The sequence below is a fragment of the Pteropus alecto genome, unplaced genomic scaffold (genome assembly GCF_000325575.1).
Source record: "Pteropus alecto unplaced genomic scaffold, ASM32557v1 scaffold131, whole genome shotgun sequence".
Taxonomy (NCBI): domain Eukaryota; kingdom Metazoa; phylum Chordata; class Mammalia; order Chiroptera; family Pteropodidae; genus Pteropus; species Pteropus alecto.
The window spans coordinates 14,765,204-14,777,458 of record NW_006434709.1 but is presented as its reverse complement, the minus strand read 5'-3'; positions in this window follow the sequence as shown (position 1 = coordinate 14,777,458).

Below are 12,255 nucleotides of genomic sequence, written 5' to 3'. Positions count from 1 at the left end.
AATATCATGGAAAAATTTTCTCTAGAAGAAAAAAAAAATCATTCTAGGCCTCAAATTGTTTTCACAATTTTTCAAACATATTATCCAGAAAATATGAAAACAGGACAACATAAAGGAAAATTAGCAAACAAATTACTATCGGATATAAAGAGGAATTTAATATGTTCTAAATATCAAACTTGGCTTTTTAAATAACTGCTTATCTATTCAAGAATCAAAACAAAAAGAATTTTAGCAGAAAACTGGAAAAATCGCTTTGGAGATTTGAAAAAGATCCAAAAATCTCTAGATTTTAAAATAGTTAAAATCTTGAACTCAGATGTATTTGACAGTAAATTAGACAAAGCTGGAGAGAGAACGAAGAAAGTAGAAGTGAGCAAAAAATTATTGAGAATTAAGCATAGGGGGAAGGCAAAAATAAGAACAGGTAAGAGACATACTGCAAACAGTGAGAAGTTCTAACATATGTGTACTTATAAACCCAGAAGGAAAGGAACATATGGAGCAAAAACAATGTCTGAGGATATAATAACCAAGTGTTTTCTAAAGCCGATTAAAGACATCAGTTCATTGATTCAGACATAATTTGTCTCACAGCAGACTAAATTAATCTACACACAGATACCTCATGGTAAAACTGCAGGAAAAAAAAGAAAGAAAGAAAAAGAAAAAGGAAAACAAAGAACAGCCAAAAAAAAGAGAAAGTCAAATTCTCTTTAACTTCTTAACAGAAATAATGGAACCAAGGGAAAATGGATTAATATCTTCATTGTACAGAAAGAAAATAACTACCAATGTTAAATTCCATAATCTGAAAATAAGAATGCAGGTAAAACAAAGATGTTTTATAATTGAAAATTATAAACTCTAAGAAAGTTTATGCATATAAACTAAGAAGACTCTAAGAAAATATATGCATATCTATGCATATAAATATATATTGACATATCTTCACATACACAGACATACATATATATGAATGAAAGATAAATTGATTTAATGTGTTCAGAGGTCTTTGCATTGTCTGAGAGAAGGATAAAAGTACTAAATAATATTGGACTTGGTAAGTCAAATGTGCAGTTAATGACTTCTAGCATAACCACAAAGAAAAAGTACAATAATATGTAAATTCCAAATAAATAGTGAACAAAATGGAATAATATAAACTAATCTACCCATACAAGGAAAACAAGAAAGAAACGAAAAGAGAACAAAAAACTGGTGTATAAAATAGGTCACACACACACACACACACACACACGCAAAGTAATTATAGATTAGTAATTATATTAAAATTAATTAAACTAGAATCTTCAATTAAAATACAAAGATTATAAGATTATAATAAAGAACCCACATGCTTGCTTCTTACAAGACATGCATATAAAATATAAAGATACAGAATGGTTAGTTGAAAGTAAAAAGATGAAATTTAAAATGTACTGTGTAAAAAATAACAACTATTAAAACTTAATAGCTATATTAATTCAAATTGAGTAAACTTAAAGGTTAGTCATTAAAAGGAATCAGGTGAGACTCATCTTTAGAATAAATGTTCAATTTACCAGTAGGATAAAGTAATTCTAAGTGTATATGCAACAGTACATAAAATTGACATAATTACACAAATACATAAAACAAAATACATAAATACAAAAATACATAAAACTAAATTTACATAACTACAAGGAGAAGTTGGCAAATCTACAATAATATTAGGAATTTTTAATTTCTCAAAAACTTTCTCAATAACATATAAAAGACAGGAAAAAATAGTAAGGGTATAGAAGATTTGAACAGAATAATTAACAAATTTGACCTGATATAGATGGAATGTTGCATCCCACAATCATAAAATGCAAATTCTTTTAAAGGGCACTTGAAACATTTACAAAAATTGAAGTGAATCTCAACATATTTCTAATTATTAAAATCATACAGGAAATATCTGATCACAATAGAATTAAGATAAAAGTTAATATATGTTTCCATGATTTTTGGAAATTAAGAAATATAATTCTTTAGAACCCATGGGCCAGAGAATGAATTACAGGAAAATTAAAAAAATTTTTTAAACTAAATGACACCTAAAATTCTATATACCAAAGTTAGAATAAGCAGCTACAACTCTGCATCCATCTCAAGATGTTAAAGAAGGGATAAAAAAACTCTGCATCCATCTCAAGATGTTAAAGAAGGGATAAAAAAATTAAAACATTAAAAAAAAAGAGGTAATAACACAAAAGACACGAATTAATGAAATAGATACCAACATATAATAGAAAGAAAGAATTGGCAAAGAGAGAAGTTGGTTCTTTGAAAGGAATAATAAAATGAATAAACTCGTAAGGAGAATAATCAAGAAAATAAGAAATAAGACAAATATTTTTTAAATCATTTTCAGAAAGAAAAAGAAACTCCATCAAGGATTCTACAAACATTAAATATATATGTAATATGTATTATGAAAAACATTATACCAATAAATATTAATTTGCCAAACTATGAATAGTCTTATAACTTTTTTAAAAATTGAATTGATAATTTGAAATATCCATACAAAGAAAACCAGCCCCAGTAGCCTCAAGGATGAATGCTACCAAACATTTAATATTAGCTCAACTAGAATGTCAAGATTAAAGATATTTTGAGAAAGAAAATTTATAGAAAGTTAGAAAACTAATTTAGAAATATATTAAAGGGACAATAAAGATTAGTTCAGGAATAAAATATTGGATTAACATTAAAAATCAATGCCATATTAACAAAAGAAAAAAATGTATGATCATCTCAGTAGATGCGGATAAAACATTAGATAAAATTCAACATTCATTCATGATTATAACTTTTAGCAAACTAGGAATAAAAAGAACCTTAATGTAAGAAAGGATTACAGAAAACATATAAAATTTAAAATTGCTTTCATTTAGCAGTGAAAGTTGGTAACTTTTCCTTTGAAATTAGATTCGAGACAAGTATGTCTGCTATGAACACATCTATTTGAACTTGTACTGCAGAACCCAGCAGGAAAATATGTAAGAAATAGAAATATAAGAATTGTAAATAAATTAATAAACTGCCATTATTGGTAGAGAGCTTGATGGTCTAAGCAGAAAGTTCAAAAGAAAATTCAGAAAAACTATTAGATTTAATTAGTGATCCATATAGAAAATTCAACTGTATTTCTATATACCAGCAACAAAAAGCAGAAAACATTGAGATAGATACTATTCATATTAGCACCATAAAACTCAAACTCAAAATATAAGTTCTCTATGAAAAACTCTATAAAACATTGAGAGGAATTTAAGAAATTTTATATAAATTGATATGTAGCATTTAATTGACCAAAAGACTATATGAAAAATTGATTTCTTCAGATTGAACTATAAACTCAATGCGATCACACTGAGGATTGCAGTGAATTTTTGTGGAATTTGACATGCCATTCTATTATTTGTATGAAAATGCAAGACTAGCCAGGACTACCTATTTTCAAATGTTTTGTGTTCTGAAAAATTATTGAAGAACTTAAAGGGTTTTAATTTACATATTGATATTTGCTATATTAGATGTTAAAACTGGGAACACATTAAAATATTTATGATTAATTTATTTTTTAATTCATTTTAAAATGAGTACATTGTTTGAATATAAATAACATAATAACATGTAAAAAAATACTGTATTTTTTCAAGCAAATAACTAGTAAAAACAGTGCACATTTACTAACTTCTACTGCTTTGTCATATCTCCTTCAGAATTAAATCTGTCTGGTTGAAATACATAAAGAAAATCCAGCCTCACACATACACGTAGCTGGAAAAGATGGGTTAACGTGCCCCAGAAAGGATCTTGGGGAGCTTGTGGGCCACAGACACACTTTGGGAAGCACAAGCCAAAAAAATTTTTAAATAAAATAACTAGGGAGTGATGACCTGGTCTATTTGTTATAAAGTGTTGATTATGAAAACAATATGGTGTTGGCAGAAAAAGAGGAAATTAACTGATGAGACAAAACAAAGATCCTAGCGGCAGACATACAGGTACATGGACTCTTCATTGATAGATGAACAAGTGACAAGATAGAGCCATAGCAAAAGAATGGTCTTCAACAAATGGTGCTAGAGAGAGTTGGATATCCATGTGAGAAGAAAATGAGACTTTACTCCTCCCTGCTACCCTACAAACAATCAATTCCAGATGGATTTTAAGCCAAAATGATGAAGGTTTTAGAAGAGTAAAAGAATATTATAAAATCCTCAGGGAAGGGAAATGATTTTGTTTTCGACAGGAAAGCAAAAGCATTATCCATAAAGGTAAAGACTGATATTTTAACTGTGTTGAAATTAAATTCTTTTTCTTCAGAAATAGTAAGAGTTGAAAGTCATAGAAGGAAGATGGTGTTTGCAATTTATAGAACTAATAAAGGAAATGTAAATGCAGAATATAGACACCACATAGTAAGATATATTCAAATGGCCTACAGTCAAAGGAAAAGCTGGTCCTGGTCCTCTTCATTAATTATCAAAGAAATGCAAATTAAAACTGTAATGATATATCACTAAACATCCACGAGAATATCTAAGATTAAAAAGACTGACAGTATAAGTCTTTGGATAAGGAGAAATGGATTGTCTCATGAAGTTTGGCATTATCTACTAAAGCTAAAGACTCACCCTCTATGATGTAGCAATTTCATTCCTATGTAGAGACTCAACCAAAATTCATTCGCATGCACCAAGAGATATATAAAAGAATATTTATAGCAATCTCATTATTAACAGCCAAAAGCTGGACTCAACCTAAATATCCATTCATAGTTGATTGGATAATTTAATTTTATTACATACATTCAATACAACACTGTAACAGCAATGAGAATGCATAGATAATAGTTATAAGTAAAAACATGGATGAATCTTACAAACCAATGTTGAGCAAAGCCCTACACAAAAAGAACACATTAGGAAAATTCATTTATACTCCCAATTTTTCTTTGTATGTATTATATTTTATTCTAAAGTAGTTTTTTAAAAAGGATAACTTTGTTATGTAGTAACATTTATAATCGCACATGTACCAGAAGGCTTTCAAAGTACTTAATATGTATTATCTTATTTACTCTTGAAAACCACCTCTATTTTATAGATGAATAACCAGAGGCATAGAAAGGTTAAATAATGTACCACAATCACAAGTGACAAAACCAAAAATAAACATAGTTCTAATTCCAGAGCTTAAGGAGCAGTCTGTCTTAGGTGCCTTCCTTCATTTAATCTTGTAGACTTGCAAAGAAGGAGCTATTATTTATACCCTCTGTGAGAAAAATATGAGCCCTGAAAAAGTTAAATCACATGTCCAGGGTCACAGAGGTCAGAGTGGCCCATGCTTCTGCCAGCTATACGACACCACTTCTGCTTGATAAGACAAACAGGCACCTTTTTATTTTTTACTATGTTCAAGTCCACTGAAATAAATTAGCATCCTTGCTTATACTAAGTAAGCTGGTGAAACAAACATTCTATACTGAGCCATATGATCTATTTTTCCCAAAATACAAAGTGATTCCCTGTTCCCTAAATAAGAATGGAGAAATAACATGTATTTGTTTCTGGCTTTCCATGGCAGCATGTGATTAATAATTTCACATTTGTACTTTGGACCCCTGGGGCCGAAGTAGGACTAGTTTCGATTCTTAAAAAAAGAAAAACAATTTGAAAAAGAAAAGTGCATGATAGCTAACCAGGAAGAGAAACAGTCAGTGCTGCTTTTGGGATATAAGGGTTAATTCCTTGAGACAGAACAGACCATGGTTCCTAGTGTCTCTATCACAAACTGCAAATATGACACAGCAAGAAACCATGTGGGGAGGATCGAAAGGGAAGAAGTAAAAGACACTAGGCAGAGAAATATGGAGAAAAAGGGGTAGTAAAGAGGCAAAAAGAAGAAAACAAATTAAGGCCAAAGAGATAGAGAAGAGTTTTAAAACAGAGCTTCCATTCCTTGATACACTCAATAAGAAAAGAGGCGGGGGGGGAGGGGGGGCGGGAACTCTCCACTCTAGGAAAAAAAGATAAAGGTGTGATGATGAGCTTCCTTCTGAATTATCAGTTTGTGAAATCAGTTAACATTCTCAGTGACTCCCAGCATTTAATCACCATTCTTTTCTAACTTTCTCAGCCTGAATTGAAAAATACCATCCAATGTTACAATAAAGTGACTTCCAGCAACTTGCTTTGCAAATTGGGTGAATTACAATTGGCTCAGCCAGTAAAATAATGTGATGTCTACCGGTGACCTAAAGGCTTAAAAGCACCGTTCACTTGCTTCCCTGCCCCGAAAATAAATGATTTGCCACCAAATTTATTATTTCAGAAAGTCCTACCCCTATTTGAATCACTACTGCACATAGTAGTTCTCATAAAATTGACATCGGAATACTCAGTGTCAATTTTTAAAACAAGATGAGATTTTTCCAACATCTCTTATCACCTTCCTTTTGAGCTCCTTTAACTTGCACTAACAATCTTTTAACATCCCCAGAAGGGGATGTTAAATCTTAGCCATCAATTTCATGCAGAATCCTATTCTAAGAATCCTATTCACCTTGCTTACAAACTCTATCCTGTGACATTTGTAAATTGTATTCCCAAAGAGAAAAAAATGTAATTCATATCCTATATTTTTATGATGAAACATAGGAAGCTCAGCTGTTTTCTGAAACCTGTAAAATGGTAGAAGTATCTATCATTTCTTTGTCATGTAAGAAGAAGATACTCCCAGTCTTCTCCAAGGGATCCCAGCAATGGAGAAATAAAAATCCTTTAAAGTACTGTTATGTTCTAAAATTTATGGTCAGAAATAGGAAGTAGATATATTTGTAAAAGTTGCCATGGATATCATAAACTGAAAAGAATAACACTAAATGATATCTATGGTGGTGATTATTTTACAAGTATTTCCCTGCCTCAGCTTGCCTTCCAAATTTTCTGTATTATTTTTTATAACTTAGAAAAACTTATTTATACTTTGAGCTAAAACTACACAAATGCTCTCAATTAGGGGTCAGATAGCCTGTACTCAATCTGAAGTAAAGGATCAGAAAAAAGTCATATCCAAATTAGTATCAAATATATCTACTAATGGAAAACAAGAGAATTAGGTAACTTATGAGGTAGAAAGTCACTATGTCCAGAATGAGGAGTACTAGTAAACCTAGTATTCTTTGTGTCTACCACAAGATAGGACTCACATGTATTTCTTATATCCAATCCCATTAAAGTAGAGAATGGGAAAGGGATCCCATTGGAGAATAACTTAGTGTGTAGTTTGGGGATCCGTTTACAAAGGCATAGGCTCAGAGAAGGGCCTCTCTTTCTTGCTACCATTGGCCAAATCAAGGAAGAAAGAAACATTACTTTTGTGGGTTTATCATCTGTCTTTAAGAACAAATCGGGCAGCTTGGTGCAGCCAGAACCAAAATCAAGCCCATCAGTGCAACCAGGAGTGATTTTGCTCCCCAGGGGACATTTGGAAATGTCTGGAGACTTTTTTAATTGTTAGCACTAGAGGCTTCCCCTGGAATCTAGTGGATAGTGGCCAGAGATACTGCTAAACATCCTACAATGCACAGAATAGCCCCCATGACAAAGAATTATCTGGCCCAATATATCAGTAGCAACAAGGTTGAGAAACCTTGGCCTAGGGAAATATGCATGTGTAAAAATGATAGGAAGCTTAAAGTTAAGTGCACAATATATTAATTAAATGTAATGAGATTTCTTTAGAGGTCAAAATCATATAAAACTAACCGGGTTATAGTTTAATTCCTGATTTGTATAATATTTCTATGTTAAAATATATCTTAAAGAAATCAGTGCTTCTTAATTCACCATGTCACTTTAAGATTAAAATTATTGTTCTGATACAACACCAAAAACATGATCTATAAAAAAATTAAATTATATACTGGACTTCATCAAAATTAAAATTTCTGCTCTCCAAAATATACTGTTAAGAGAATGAAAAGACAACCCCAAAACTGGAAGAAAATATTTATCAAAAGTTTATCTTATAGAGGACTTATATCCAGAATATATAAAGAACTCAAAATTCAATAAGAAAAAAAATTTAATATGCAAAAGATTTGTAAAAACAGTTCACCAAAGATATACAGATGTCAAATAAGCACATGAAAAGATATCAACATCATCAGCAAAGAAGGAAATGCAAGGTAAAATCATAATGAGATACCAATTCATATCTTTTAGAATGTCTAAAATTAGAAAGACTGACCACACAAAGTGTTGGAAAGGCTATGGAGCAAATAGAACTCTCATACACCGCTATTAGAAATGTAAAATGGTACAATCACTTTGGACAACATTTTGGTATATGTCTATATAAAGACCTGGACACAAATATACATAAAATATTTATTTGTAAAAGCCAAAAACCAGAAACAACTCAAATGTCTATCAACAGGGAAATGGAAAAACAAGTTGTAGCAAATCCATACAATGGAACACTACTCAGCAGTCAAAGGGGCTGATGAACACAACATGAATAAATCTCAAAATAATTTTGCTGAGTAAATGAAGCCAGACTGAAGAGTACTGAATGATTCCATTCATACAAAACCCCCAAATCTGTAGTTACAAAGATCAGTAGTTGGAGAACCATAAAGTATAGAGACACTCTAGAGCAGCTGGAAAGAAGGATTACCAAGGGCCGTAAGGAAACCTTTGAGGTTTATGGATATGTTTACTATCTTGATTGTGGTAAAGATTTCATAGGTAAAAAATAAAAAATTTGTTCACTTTAAATATGTGGAGTATATCAATTATATCTCAATAAAGCAGTTTAAAAAATTTTAAAAATATTTTTCTGAAAAAGCCACATCAAAGCTTTTATCACGTAAGGTTCTGAGATTTTTAAGATTAAAACCTAGAACTTTATTTGACACTTCCTTAAATGCCATGTAGTAGCAAAAACTCTTGATCAGCCAACCAAGCCAACAAAGAGTCCTTTTTAAAAGCACAGATTGAGGTAATTTAGTTTTTTTATGTGATAACCAAATAGGACTTCTACAAAGATGTTCATATATTTGCATATTGAAATATCACTCTACCAGTCGTTCATGTGTTAGTTTTAAAATCAATCAATTGTGCTGAAAACCAACAGAGCCCATCCTTACTTAGGTTTTAGCCATTGAAGTTCTGACCCTTAGGAACTCCCAAAATGATTAAATAAAACTTATATATAATATATATTTATAAAACTATATATAGTACCACATATGATATGATATATATATATATATGTAAGCTCATAAGATGAAAGAAAAATTAGAACATAAAATGGTTTCAATTGAATTTTTATGAGGTGAGTAATTCCATGGGTTTGGATAATAGGAGGGAATTTAGACCTGACTGGGATATATTCATTTGTTTATTCAACATATATTTGCTCTATGTCCACTCTGTGAAAGGTAGTAATTAGATACCAGAGGTACAGCAGGGACTAGAACAGCTCTCGTGGAGCCATGCTTTATAAATTTTATACTCAAGAGAGAGCAGTGGACAGTTTTAAAAACAAACTTTAAATGTGATGTCAGATGGTGACAAGTGCTAAGGAGGAAAATAGACAAAGAAAAAAAATGACTAAGTGTGGGAGAGAAGGAGGAGGTCACAACTTTAAATAGGTGGTTGGGGTTCTAGTAAGTCCTCACCGAGAGGCTAATGTTTAAGCAAAGACTTGAAAAAGATATGACAGTAAAACATACACATAACTGGGAGGTGGTGGTGGGCGGGGGGGTACTTCAAATGGAGAATAGCTAGTTCTCTCTGAAGATGAGATCAGAGGAGTAAATGTTGAGACTATTATAAAGACTTGTCTTTCATTGTGGTCGAAATGAAAGCCATTCAATGTTTTGAGCCCAGAATGATGTTATGTGGCTTAATTTTTTAAAAGATCATTCTAACTAATGAATGAGAGTTGGAAAGGTAGAAGCAGTAATAAGTCAGGAGGCTATTTCAAAATTCTAGGCAAGACATGAAAGTTGTGACAGTCTATATGGTGATCCTCAGTGATCCCTGCCTCTGATATTTACACTTTTGTATAATCTCCTTTGGGTGTAGAACCTTCTGACCTGCTTCTGACCAATAGAACATGGCAAAGGTGATGAGATGTTATCCTGTGACTAGATTATGATCTATGGCAAAGATGATAAGATGTCACTACTGTGATTATCTTACCATATAGATAAGACTTCATCTTGCTAGCAGAGCCACTGGAGAGATTCCCCTCACTAGCCTTGAAGCAACTGCTGCCATGATATAAGTGGCCACGTTGGAGTAGTCCTGGTGGCAAAAAAAAATTATAAGGAGGCCTTGAATTGCTACGGGCAGCCTCCGGCAAGACACTAAACCCTCAGTTCTGCAGCCACAAGGAAATAAATTCTGCCAACAATGGTGGGCACTGGAAAGCAAATCTTTCCTCAACTGAGCCTCAGATGAGACTGCTACCCATACCACTGCCTGGACTGGAGCCTGAAGCTCTGAAGGAGAGAACACAGTAAAAACATGCCTAGACTTTTGACCTATGAAACTGTGAGATAACAAATGTGTGTTGTTTTAAGCTGCAAATTTAGTGGTAATTTGTTATATAGCAACAGAAAATTAATAAAATAGTGGCTGAGATTATGGTAGTGGTGATGGTTAGGCAACAAGATTTAATAACTGATACAAAGAGAAAGTTAAGGTGGACTCCAGTGTTTCTCTGCCTGGACAAGAAAAAGGGAGGGAGGGAGAGAGCAAAGGAAGAGGGGAGGGAAGAAGGAAAGAAAAGAAAAAGAGAAAGAGAGAAAGAAAAAGCCGTTTCCTGAGATGGAGATAACTGTGGAAGGAGCAGGTTTAGGGGAAATGTTATCAAGTGTGTATTTTTGGAGAATTTAATTTTGAAATGCATGGAGATAACAAGGAGGGAGTAGAAAGCTGCATACAGGAATTTGGAGTTCAGTGGAAATAAGAGGCCAGCAATATACATTTGGGAGCATTTATAGCCACGAAATCAACGATGTTTCAAAGTTGTGGGTTGAGAGTGGAAGTCAGAAATCTAATGGAAGAAAATGATGTCACTCCCGAGTGTAGACAGCATAAGCAGAAGCTCAGTGGAAGGAATATTCAAAAAGCTTGACTGTTAACGACTTAAAGGCAGTGAGCATATTTTGTTTATCTATTGCATCAAGAACCTAGCATAGTGCCTGGAAACCAGAAAACCCTAAAAAAGGACAGGTAGCTAATGAGCATAACACATGAAAGCAGCAAAAGGAAACTGTCCTTAATGGGAGGTGGGAGGATATGGGGAATGATTCATATTAGTGACTTCCCCTTGGATATATCTCGTTCTAAGAAAGGCATGCAAACCATTTTCTAGAGTGTGAGAGAGTTTCTTTGAAACTAAAACAGAAGGAATCTTGCAGCTGTCCTGGCTTGGATAAGAAGGTGCCTAAAGTTCTAGACTCAGCTACAAGGGTAAGTGGTGATTGTGTAGCCACGGGGGTGGGGAGTAGATTCATAACTCTAAGATGGAAAATAGGTTAATGAAAGAAAGTGCTCGGGACAACTCATGGGTCATGGTGCCTTCCAGACATTTTTAAAGTTTGTATTAGCATCTATTCTTACTTAAAAATGCTGTTGTTCGTCAATGATAAGTACTGTGTGTTTTCAATACTCTAACAGAAATATTGTGTAAAAAATTTTTTAAGGTATCTTTTCAGTACTGTACCAGAGGTATTGTGGAAAATATTAAAAAGAAAAAAACCTATGTGCAAGAAACCACTAGAGAATCAGGAGTCAGCATATATCCATATTTTGGAGGTATTATTAAAGTTCTTAGAAACAATATCTTAGTACTGCTATAAATTATTTAGAAGCACATTTTTAACATTTCCAAAAAATTTGTCCTGATATACTCTGGTATATCTTAAACCAAATGTATATGTGTCCATAACTGCATAAGGTATAAAAAGTAGATTTTGATCGAATTCACTAGAATACCAGATAAGTAAATATCAGGAGTTACTTTGAGTGCTTGTTATGGGTTCAGCACTTTCATCTATGTTAACGTGGCTATTAAATGGCAGGGCACAGAAATTTATATGGGCTGTAGGATCTAACTATGTTTTTCTCTCAGCCACTGTCTCTGAACCAGTGCTCTTTCACTTTCACTCTGCATGTGTCTGTAGATTGA